Below are 12,557 nucleotides of genomic sequence, written 5' to 3' on the forward strand. Positions count from 1 at the left end.
CTGTGAAAGCAGGTGATGTAGTGTCTTTAGGACGGCGCATCTGGATTTTGGCAAGTGCATATAGTGTAATGCATGAGCGTAATCTAAAGATGCAGAAGAAAAGTTCCCAGATGGAACAAAAGATGATAGAATTAGGTTGCCTGAAAACAGTTCCGGAATCTAATACCAGACTGTTGAAGGATAAATTGGAACCTTATCAGAATGTGGCACAAAAAGCTGCCATAAAAATTGCTCAAAATAAGTACAAGAAAAGAAGAGGAAAGGTAAATAAAATCCAAATTGCTCAAAATAAGTACAAGAAAAGAAGAGGAAAAGTAAATAAAACCAAAGTACCTAAAAGTATCGTCCCAGCTTCTATAAACTGGGATCCCGATACTTGGGATGGGGATGTGTGGGATTCATCTTCATCATCTGATGAGGAGGATTACCATAAAGGGAAGATTCAGGCTAATCCCGTAAGGAGGCGCCTAGAGAGGACAGAAAATGAGATCATCCGGGAACATGTCCGGGATGGTCAGGGGAATCTGCAATATGACGAAGATGGTAATGCCATCACAAATGAGAGAACGATTCCTCATGTAAAGAATCGAGTAACCATTGAAGATTACTCTCAGGGAGAAGTTGATAGCATTTTAACACAGTTTAGACAAAAGCCAGGAGAAGGAGAAATTCCCTGGTTGGTCAGGGTGCACGATCTCGGAGGAGGTGGACTGCGCTTTGATGCCGGAGACGTGGCAAAATTTGTCACTATGTCTCGTGACCCAGAAATTCAGAGATCAATAAAAAATTATTTTGTTGATCATAATGAGCATGGTACTCAAAACTTAATCATGATCCTAGCCCATGCTTTTCTGGACAAATATCCATCAGAAGCAGACTTTCCTATCAATGATAAACCTTGGTATACCTTAAAAGATGGTATGGAAAGGCTGAAGGAAGAAGCAATGAGGAATGCTCTTCCTCTTTTGGGAATGGATGATGATTATCTCCAGTACCCATTGAAAGCCAGCATAAGAAATAGGCTGGTTAAACATGCTCCTCCAGCATACAAAACAGTTATTTTAACCTTAACTGTAGCGCTGACTGGAGAATCAATCGGTGTAGTTCTAGGGAGGATGAGGGAGTTACAGGATATGGGACAGTGGGATAAACCGTCCCCTGGAGGCCATGTTGGTAACAGTAAGCTAAACAATCCTGATTGGAAAGAGAAATCAGTAGGGGAGGCTCCACGAGTGTCTCGCAAAGACATGTTCCAGGCTTTGCTTAAAGCCGGGATCAATAAGGAAAGGATTGATGGAAAGGAGACAGGAGAATTATGGAAGTTGTACAAACAGAAAGTTCTATCCACAAAGAAAGTGACCACTACAAATGTGGAAGGGGGTTCAAAAACCCCTAAGGTAAAGAAATCAGAGGGAAAAGGGGAAAAAACCCCAAAGAATGTGTCTTGGGAAGATTTTCAGTCAGTTTATCCATGGGAAGAACTGGCTGCAGCCGTGGCCACAAAGGTCACGGAAGGAAGGGCTAATGCACAGACTGAAGTCTGTGTAAATGAAAGTTCAGAAGGAAGTGATTTACCATAGGTAGCCAGCCAAGCCCCCCTATTGATAAAAAGGGACGAACGTCCCTACGTCAATCTTAGCATACATTGGAAAGGGGGAAATGTTCAAAGAGTCCCAGCTTTGATTGACACGGGGGCGGAGGCTACTTTAATTCATGGAAACCCAGAAAAAATAAAAGGACCTCGAGTAAAAATTGCTGGACTAGGTGGTCAAGTGATCACCGGGGTTCAGACACAGGTAGCTTTGAAGATAGGTAATTTACCTATCAAGCAGTATACGGTACTGGTAGTACCTATACCAGAATATATTTTGGGAATTCATATCCTAAAATGGATGACTCTTAATCGAACCAAAGGAAAATTCTCCTTTGGGGTTATGTCTTGTCATAAGGAAATGCAGATTTCACATTATATCAATGATATAATGATACAAGGACAAGATGAGCAAAGTGTGAAAGATCAATTGACAAAACTGGTTGCTCATATGTGGAGTAAAGGATGGGAAATCAGTGATGCCAAGGTTCAAGGACCGTCTCAGGTGGTAACATTTCTAGGGATTCAGTGAAACAAGGGGCACAGAGAGATCTTGCCCAATGCCAGACAGAAAATTATTAATTTTCCGGTCCCTAAATCCAAACAGGAGACTCAGTCTTATATTGGATTGTTTGATTTTTGGAGACAACATATCCCTCATTTGGGACAAATGTTGGCTCATTTGTACAAAGTAACGAGTAAAAAATATGACTTCCACTGGGGAGAGGAACAGCAAAATGTGTTTGAGATGGTCAGGGAAGTGTGGCAAGACATTGAAGGGATTATTCAATCTACCAAGACCACTGTATTTTATGTCGATGCTCATGTCCCTACTAACTCACTTGAACATTTGTTTAATTCAGAAGCAGATAAAGCAGCAGCCATCAGACAAATCAGTCAAACAGTTGACAAGGCAAGGTACAGCTGTTTGGGCACACCAGAAAGAGCGACACCTTATTCAGCAGGTTTAGACCTCAGTACATTGGAAACTGTCGTGGTACACCCAGGTAAGGTAAAACCAATTTCAACAGGATTGGGTTGCCAGATACCAAAGGATCATTATGGTCAAATAGCCACTTGTTCTAGTTTAGTGTTAAAAGGAGCCATAGTGGTGGGAGGGGTAATAGATGCAGATTATCAGGGAGAAATCAAGGTACTGATGCTAAATTTGGGAAATGAACCTTTGATATTGATGAAGCACCAGAAGGTAGCTCAGATGTTGATAATCCCAATAAACATGTCTGAAATAAGGGAAGGAACTGCCCCGGCAGAATTAACAATATGGGGTACTAAAGGTTTTGGATCCTCTAATATTACAAATGTAGGAGCAAAAATATTGATTCAAAACCTCCAAGGACCGCCCTCAGAGACAGAGGTAATAGCGGTCGGAAAAGATCGTACTTTCCTGATGAGACCAGGAGTGGGGAAGTGGGAATATGTCCCACAAGAAAAATGTTATTTACGAGAATAATAGTGTATCTTTATTTGCAGAAGGTGTGGTAAATAAGCGGAATCCATGGTATCGGTTACTGGGAAGAGCTCGATAGTGATGAGATGGAGAAATTCCTGTGTTTGATGTTTGCCTCTCTGGTCGTTGGATGGACAAGTCTACATCAGGAGGAACCTGTGGCGAATGAATTTCTGATGCACCATCACATTTTCAACACACAGATTGCTGGATCTGTACACATTCTTGGTTACAGCCACCAGTATCCCTTATCTGGATGTCCCGGTATCGATGGAGGAAATCTTAAAGTAGAAAAGTTGTTCTGATCATCTTGCTGATAAAAACACTCGAAGTGTTCGTCTATAGAATACTACAGTACCCATTTCCATAGTGGGATGGATCAATCTTCCATGGTGGCAAGGCAATTTGAATGCAACAGTCACCAATTTTCAATATCTGGCTTTTAAGGGAGGAATTTGGGTACTAAGAAATAAGACTGGACTGACTAACCTGGGATTCATCCCTAAGGAGAATATAAAAATAAGTTTTGGGACAGCTATAAATACTGTAGATGCTTTTAAACCCAGCTTAGTGGAAAGGACAATTCATGATATGTTATGGCCTTATGCCAATATGTTCATAAATGGGACTAGTGAAACTAGTAGTAACATATCGGGAAATGTAATGTGTAATGATTCCTTTGAATATCGAGCAAATGCCAAAACACATGATATTCAAGGGAGCTTTTCAGATAATATTGCTTTTAGTTTTAATATACTGTACAAAAGAAGTGAAAGTGATTATATTTGTGATTCAACGTTTATCTAAACAAACCAAGAAAACAAAATTTGTAGCAAACAATATTTCTTGGTCATGGTATGATATATTCCGAGTGATCTTCTTCTAGTGGAATACTGATGATGGAAAATAATCCCTGGGATCAAGGACCGATTGTGATACCAATGTGATATGACTGAAGTTTGAATGTGATTAGATAGGAATCATAGTCAAAAGATAGGAGTGATCCCAGATATTATTTGACCTATCAATAATTCAGTATCAAAGAGATGTCCTTTGGATGATGACCAAGGAATACATGTCAACCAGGTTTTGAAGCAGTTTTTAGATAATAAGGAAGTAACATTTACAGTTCCACTTACCGGAAACTTGTGGTTAGCTTAAAGACAGGTTTAAGGAAGCTTGCATATGAAATTTACGGCTCATTGCAATATTTCACTAACACTATGGTCAAACTGTGGTCGGTCAGTTGTCAACTGGCAGGATGTGCAGGAAATGTGCAGGAAGCTGCCGGTGCCCACAACAGTTTGTGGTCAAGTTACATGAACATTACTCAGCTGTCACATGCTGGTAACCATTTAAACCCAACCTACAAAGTTTTCCTATAAAAATTACACCGGACTCGCTTAATGTTAGGGAAATCTTCCAGGACATTGAAGTGTACGTACGCACTGTTCCTGTGATGCAAGATGCCATGTAGATTCCTTATCATTAACTCGAGTTCCCTCCGATGTGAAAGGATTGTTACAACATAACGGTAATGTTGATGCATATTTCTGTTATTGTATAAGTTTCTATGACTATAGTTCTTATGCCTATGTACCATTGACTATATATATTCATGTGCTATTAAAATAAATAGTATCTTGCTATAAAGAATATTAGTATTCGTGCCTGATTAGGGTATCAGTGAGCGCTTCGTAAGTACGGGCTTTCAGCCCCCTTTTTAGTAGAATTTAGCAAAACGTGGCTGTTGGACTTCTGTATTGTCCCACTAGTGCAAAGATATTTGCAGCACGTCTGCCTGCATTGCACACTCCAACTCATTATAACTAAGCCATTATACTAGCAAACACTGAGTGTACCTAGTGTCATCCTAAACGTGGCTATTGGACTTCTGTATTGTCCCACTAGTGCAAAGATATTTGCAGCATGTCTGCTTGCATTGCACACTCAAACTCATTATAACTAAGCCATTATACTAGCAAACACTCAGTGTACCTAGTGGCATCCTAAACGTGGCTATTGGACTTCTGTATTGTCCCACTAGTGCAAAGATATTTGCAGCACGTCTGCCTGCATTGCACACTCAAACTCATTATAACTAAGCCATTATACTAGCAAACACTGAGTGAACCTAGTGGCATCCTAAACGTGGCAATTGGACTTCTGTATAGTCCCAGTAGTGCACAGATATTTGCAGCACGTCTGCCTGCATTGCACACTCAAACTGATAGTTACTAAGCCATTATACTAGCAAACACTGAGTGAACCTAGTGGCATCCTAAACGTGGCTGTTGGACTTCTGTATAGTCCCAGTAGTGCACAGATATTTGCAGCACGTCTGCCTGCATTGCACACTCCAACTCATTATAACTAAGCCGTTATACTAGCAAACACTGAGTGTACCTAGTGTCATCCTAAACGTGGCTATTGGACTTCTGTATAGTCCCAGTAGTGCACAGATATTTGCAGCACGTCTGCCTGCATTGCACACTCAAACTGATAGTTACTAAGCCATTATACTAGAAAACACTGAGTGAACTTAGTGGCATCCTAAACGTGGCTGTTGGACTTCTGTATTGTCCCACTAGTGCAAAGATATTTGCAGCACGTCTGCCTGCATTGCACACTCAAACTCATTGTTACTAAGCCATTATACTAGCAAACACTGAGTGAACCTAGTGGCATCCTAAACTTAGCTGTTGGACTTCTGTATAGTCCCAGTAGTGCACAGATATTTGCAGCACGTCTACCTGCATTGCACACTCAAACTCATTGTTACTAAACCATTATACTAGCAAACACTGAGTGAACCTAGTGGCATCCTAAACATGGCTGTTGGACTTTTGTCTAGTCCCACTAGTGCACAGATATTTGCAGCACGTCTGCCTGCATTGCTCACTCCAACTCATTATAACTAAGCCATTATACTAGCAAACACTGAGTGAACCTAGTGGCATCCTAAAAGTGGCTATTGGACTTCTGTATAGTCCCAGTAGTGCACAGATATTTGCAGCACGTCTGCCTGCATTGTACACTCAAACTGATAGTTACTAAGCCATTATACTAGCAAACACTGAGTGAAGTTAGTGGCATCCTAAACGTGGCTATTGGACTTCTGTCTTGTCCCACTAGTGCAAAGATATTTGCAGCACGTCTGCCTGCATTGCACACTCCAACTCATTATAACTAAGCCATTATACTAGCAAACACTGAGTGAACCTAGTGGCATCCTAAACGTGGCTATTGGACTTCTGTATAGTCCCAGTAGTGCACAGATATTTGCAGCACGTCTGCCTGCATTGCACACTCAAACTGATAGTTACTAAGCCATTATACTAGCAAACACTGAGTGAACTTAGTGGCATCCTAAACGTGGCTATTGGACTTCTGTATTGTCCCACTAGTGCAAAGATATTTGCAGCACGTCTGCCTGCATTGCACACTCCAACTCATTATAACTAAGCCATTATACTAGCAAACACTGAGTGAACCTAGTGGCATCCTAAACGTGGCTATTGGACTTCTGTATAGTCCCAGTAGTGCACAGATATTTGCAGCACGTCTGCCTGCATTGCACACTCAAACTGATAGTTACTAAGCCATTATACTAGCAAACACTGAGTGAACTTAGTGGCATCCTAAACGTGGCTATTGGACTTCTGTATTGTCCCACTAGTGCAAAGATATTTGCAGCACGTCTGCCTGCATTGCACACTCAAACTCATTATAACTAAGCCATTATACTAGCAAACACTGAGTGTACCTAGTGGCATCCTAAACGTGGCTATTGGACTTCTGTATTGTCCCACTAGTGCAAAGATATTTGCAGCACGTCTGCCTGCATTGCACACTCCAACTCATTATAACTAAGCCATTATACTAGCAAACACTGAGTGTACCTAGTGGCATCCTAAACGTGGCTATTGGACTTCTGTATTGTCCCACTAGTGCAAAGATATTTGCAGCACGTCTGCCTGCATTGCACACTCAAACTCATTGTTACTAAGCCATTATACTAGCAAACACTGAGTGAACCTAGTGGCATCCTAAACGTGGCTGTTGGACTTCTGTATAGTCCCAGTAGTGCACAGATATTTGCAGCACCTCTGCCTGCATTGCACACTCCAACTTATTATAACTAAGCCATTATACTAGCAAACACTGAGTGAACCTAGTGGCATCCTAAACGTGGCTGTTGGACTTCTGTATAGTCCCAGTAGTGCACCGATATTTGCAGCACGTCTGCCTGCATTGCACACTCCAACTCATTATAACTAAGCCATTATACTAGCAAACACTGAGTGAACCTAGTGGCATCCTAAACGTGGCTGTTGGACTTCTGTATAGTCCCAGTAGTGCACCGATATTTGCAGCACGTCTGCCTGCATTGCACACTCAAACCCATTGTTACTAAGCCATTATACTAGCAAACACTGAGTGAACCTAGTGGCATCCTAAACGTGGCTGTTGGACGTCTGTATAGTCCCAGTAGTGCAAAGATATTTGCAGCACGTCTGCCTGCATTGCACACTCAAACTCATTGTTACTAAGCCATTATACTAGCAAACACTGAGTGAACTTAGTGTCATCCTGAACGTGGCTGTTGGACTTCTGTATAGTCCCAGTAGTGCACAGATATTTGCAGCACGTCTGCCTGCATTGCACACTCAAACTCATTGTTACTAAGCCATTATACTAGCAAACACTGAGTGAACTTAGTGGCATCCTAAACGTGGCTGTTGGACTTCTGTATTGTCCCACTAGTGCAAAGATATTTGCAGCACGTCTGCCTGCATTGCACACTCAAACTCATTGTTACTAAGCCATTATACTAGCAAACACTGAGGGAACTTAGTGGCATCCTAAACGTAGCTGTTGGACTTCTGTATAGTCCCAGTAGTGCACAGATATTTGCAGCACGTCTGCCTGCATTGCACACTCAAACTCATTGTTACTAAGCGATTACACTAGCAAACACTGAGTGAACTTAGTGGCATCCTAAGCGTGGCTATTGGACTTCTGTATTGTCCCACTAGTGCAAAGATATTTGCAGCACGTCTGCCTGCATTGCACACTCAAACTCATTGTTACTAAGCCATTATACTAGCAAACACTGAGTGAACCTAGTGGCATCCTAAATGTGGCTATTGGACTTCTGTATTGTCCCAGTAGTGCAAAGATATTTGCAGCACGTCTGCCTGCATTGCACACTCCAACTCATTATAACTAAGCCATTATACTAGCAAACACTGAGTGTACCTAGTGTCATCCTAAACGTGGCTATTGGACTTCTGTATTGTCCCACTAGTGCAAAGATATTTGCAGCACGTCTGCCTGCATTGCACACTCCAACTCATTATAACTAAGCCATTATACTAGCAAACACTGAGTGAACCTATTGGCATCTTAAACGTGGCTATTGGACTTCTGTATAGTCCCAGTAGTGCACAGAAATTTGCAGCACGTCTGCCTGCATTGCACACTCAAACTGATAGTTACTAAGCCATTATACTAGCAAACACTGAGTGAACCTAGTGGCATCCTAAACGTGGCTGTTGGACTTCTGTATAGTCCCAGTAGTGCACAGATATTTGCAGCACGTCTGCCTGCATTGCACACTCAAACTCATTGTTACTAAGCCATTATACTAGCAAACACTGAGTGAACCTAGTGGCATCCTAAACGTAGCTGTTGGACTTCTGTATAGTTCCAGTAGTGCACCGATATTTGCAGCACGTCTGCCTGCATTGCACACTCAAACCCATTGTTACTAAGCCATTATACTAGCAAACACTGAGTGAACCTAGTGGCATCCTAAACGTGGCTGTTGGACTTCTGTATAGTCCCAGTAGTGCACCGATATTTGCAGCACGTCTGCCTGCATTGCACACTCCAACTCATTATAACTAAGCCATTATACTAGCAAACACTGAGTGAACCTAGTGGCATCCTAAACGTGGCTGTTGGACTTCTGTATAGTCCCAGTAGTGCACCGATATTTGCAGCACGTCTGCCTGCATTGCACACTCAAACCCATTGTTACTAAGCCATTATACTAGCAAACACTGAGTGAACCTAGTGGCATCCTAAACGTGGCTGTTGGACGTCTGTATAGTCCCAGTAGTGCAAAGATATTTGCAGCACGTCTGCCTGCATTGCACACTCAAACTCATTGTTACTAAGCCATTATACTAGCAAACACTGAGTGAACTTAGTGTCATCCTGAACGTGGCTGTTGGACTTCTGTATAGTCCCAGTAGTGCACAGATATTTGCAGCACGTCTGCCTGCATTGCACACTCAAACTCATTGTTACTAAGCCATTATACTAGCAAACACTGAGTGAACTTAGTGTCATCCTAAACGTGGCTGTTGGACTTCTGTATAGTCCCAGTAGTGCACAGATATTTGCAGCACGTCTGCCTGCATTGCACACTCAAACTCATTGTTACTAAGCCATTATACTAGCAAACACTGAGTGAACCTAGTGGCATCCTAAACGTGGCTGTTGGACTTCTGTATTGTCCCACTAGTGCAATGATATTTGCAGCACGTCTGCCTGCATTGCACACTCAAACTGATAGTTACTAAGCCATTATACTAGCAAACACTGAGTGAACTTAGTGGCATCCTAAACGTGGCTGTTGGACTTCTATATTGTCCCACTAGTGCAAAGATATTTGCAGCACGTCTGCCTGCATTGCACACTCAATCTCATTGTTACTAAGCCATTATACTAGCAAACACTGAGTGAACCTAGTGGCATCCTAAACGTGGCTCTTGGACTTCTGTATAGTCCCAGTAGTGCAAAGATATTTGCAGCACGTCTGCCTGCATTGCACACACAAACTCATTGTTACTAAGCCATTATACTAGCAAACACTGAGTGAACCTAGTGGCATCCTAAACGTGGCTGTTGGACTTCTGTATAGTCCCAGTAGTGCACAGATATTTGCAGCACGTCTGCCTGCATTGCACACTCCAACTCATTATAACTAAGCCATTATACTAGCAAACACTGAGTGAACCTAGTGTCATCCTAAACGTGGCTATTGGACTTCTGTATTGTCCCACTAGTGCAAAGATATTTGCAGCACGTCTGCCTGCATTGCACACTCCAACTCATTATAACTAAGCCATTATACTAGCAAACACTGAGTGAACCTAGTGGCATCCTAAACGTGGCTATTGGACTTCTGTATAGTCCCAGTAGTGCACAGATATTTGCAGCACGTCTGCCTGCATTGCACACTCAAACTGATAGTTACTAAGCCATTATACTAGCAAACACTGAGTGAACTTAGTGGCATCCTAAACGTGGCTATTGGACTTCTGTATTGTCCCACTAGTGCAAAGATATTTGCAGCACGTCTGCCTGCATTGCACACTCAAACTCATTATAACTAAGCCATTATACTAGCAAACACTGAGTGTACCTAGTGGCATCCTAAACGTGGCTATTGGACTTCTGTATTGTCCCACTAGTGCAAAGATATTTGCAGCACGTCTGCCTGCATTGCACACTCCAACTCATTATAACTAAGCCATTATACTAGCAAACACTGAGTGTACCTAGTGGCATCCTAAACGTGGCTATTGGACTTCTGTATTGTCCCACTAGTGCAAAGATATTTGCAGCACGTCTGCCTGCATTGCACACTCAAACTCATTGTTACTAAGCCATTATACTAGCAAACACTGAGTGAACCTAGTGGCATCCTAAACGTGGCTGTTGGACTTCTGTATAGTCCCAGTAGTGCACAGATATTTGCAGCACCTCTGCCTGCATTGCACACTCCAACTTATTATAACTAAGCCATTATACTAGCAAACACTGAGTGAACCTAGTGGCATCCTAAACGTGGCTGTTGGACTTCTGTATAGTCCCAGTAGTGCACCGATATTTGCAGCACGTCTGCCTGCATTGCACACTCCAACTCATTATAACTAAGCCATTATACTAGCAAACACTGAGTGAACCTAGTGGCATCCTAAACGTGGCTGTTGGACTTCTGTATAGTCCCAGTAGTGCACCGATATTTGCAGCACGTCTGCCTGCATTGCACACTCAAACCCATTGTTACTAAGCCATTATACTAGCAAACACTGAGTGAACCTAGTGGCATCCTAAACGTGGCTGTTGGACGTCTGTATAGTCCCAGTAGTGCAAAGATATTTGCAGCACGTCTGCCTGCATTGCACACTCAAACTCATTGTTACTAAGCCATTATACTAGCAAACACTGAGTGAACTTAGTGTCATCCTGAACGTGGCTGTTGGACTTCTGTATAGTCCCAGTAGTGCACAGATATTTGCAGCACGTCTGCCTGCATTGCACACTCAAACTCATTGTTACTAAGCCATTATACTAGCAAACACTGAGTGAACTTAGTGGCATCCTAAACGTGGCTGTTGGACTTCTGTATTGTCCCACTAGTGCAAAGATATTTGCAGCACGTCTGCCTGCATTGCACACTCAAACTCATTGTTACTAAGCCATTATACTAGCAAACACTGAGGGAACTTAGTGGCATCCTAAACGTAGCTGTTGGACTTCTGTATAGTCCCAGTAGTGCACAGATATTTGCAGCACGTCTGCCTGCATTGCACACTCAAACTCATTGTTACTAAGCGATTACACTAGCAAACACTGAGTGAACTTAGTGGCATCCTAAGCGTGGCTATTGGACTTCTGTATTGTCCCACTAGTGCAAAGATATTTGCAGCACGTCTGCCTGCATTGCACACTCAAACTCATTGTTACTAAGCCATTATACTAGCAAACACTGAGTGAACCTAGTGGCATCCTAAATGTGGCTATTGGACTTCTGTATTGTCCCAGTAGTGCAAAGATATTTGCAGCACGTCTGCCTGCATTGCACACTCCAACTCATTATAACTAAGCCATTATACTAGCAAACACTGAGTGTACCTAGTGTCATCCTAAACGTGGCTATTGGACTTCTGTATTGTCCCACTAGTGCAAAGATATTTGCAGCACGTCTGCCTGCATTGCACACTCCAACTCATTATAACTAAGCCATTATACTAGCAAACACTGAGTGAACCTATTGGCATCTTAAACGTGGCTATTGGACTTCTGTATAGTCCCAGTAGTGCACAGAAATTTGCAGCACGTCTGCCTGCATTGCACACTCAAACTGATAGTTACTAAGCCATTATACTAGCAAACACTGAGTGAACCTAGTGGCATCCTAAACGTGGCTGTTGGACTTCTGTATAGTCCCAGTAGTGCACAGATATTTGCAGCACGTCTGCCTGCATTGCACACTCAAACTCATTGTTACTAAGCCATTATACTAGCAAACACTGAGTGAACCTAGTGGCATCCTAAACGTAGCTGTTGGACTTCTGTATAGTTCCAGTAGTGCACCGATATTTGCAGCACGTCTGCCTGCATTGCACACTCAAACCCATTGTTACTAAGCCATTATACTAGCAAACACTGAGTGAACCTAGTGGCATCCTAAACGTG

The sequence above is a fragment of the Anomaloglossus baeobatrachus genome, chromosome 4 (assembly GCF_048569485.1).
Source record: "Anomaloglossus baeobatrachus isolate aAnoBae1 chromosome 4, aAnoBae1.hap1, whole genome shotgun sequence".
In the NCBI taxonomy this organism is placed as follows: Eukaryota; Metazoa; Chordata; class Amphibia; order Anura; family Aromobatidae; genus Anomaloglossus; species Anomaloglossus baeobatrachus.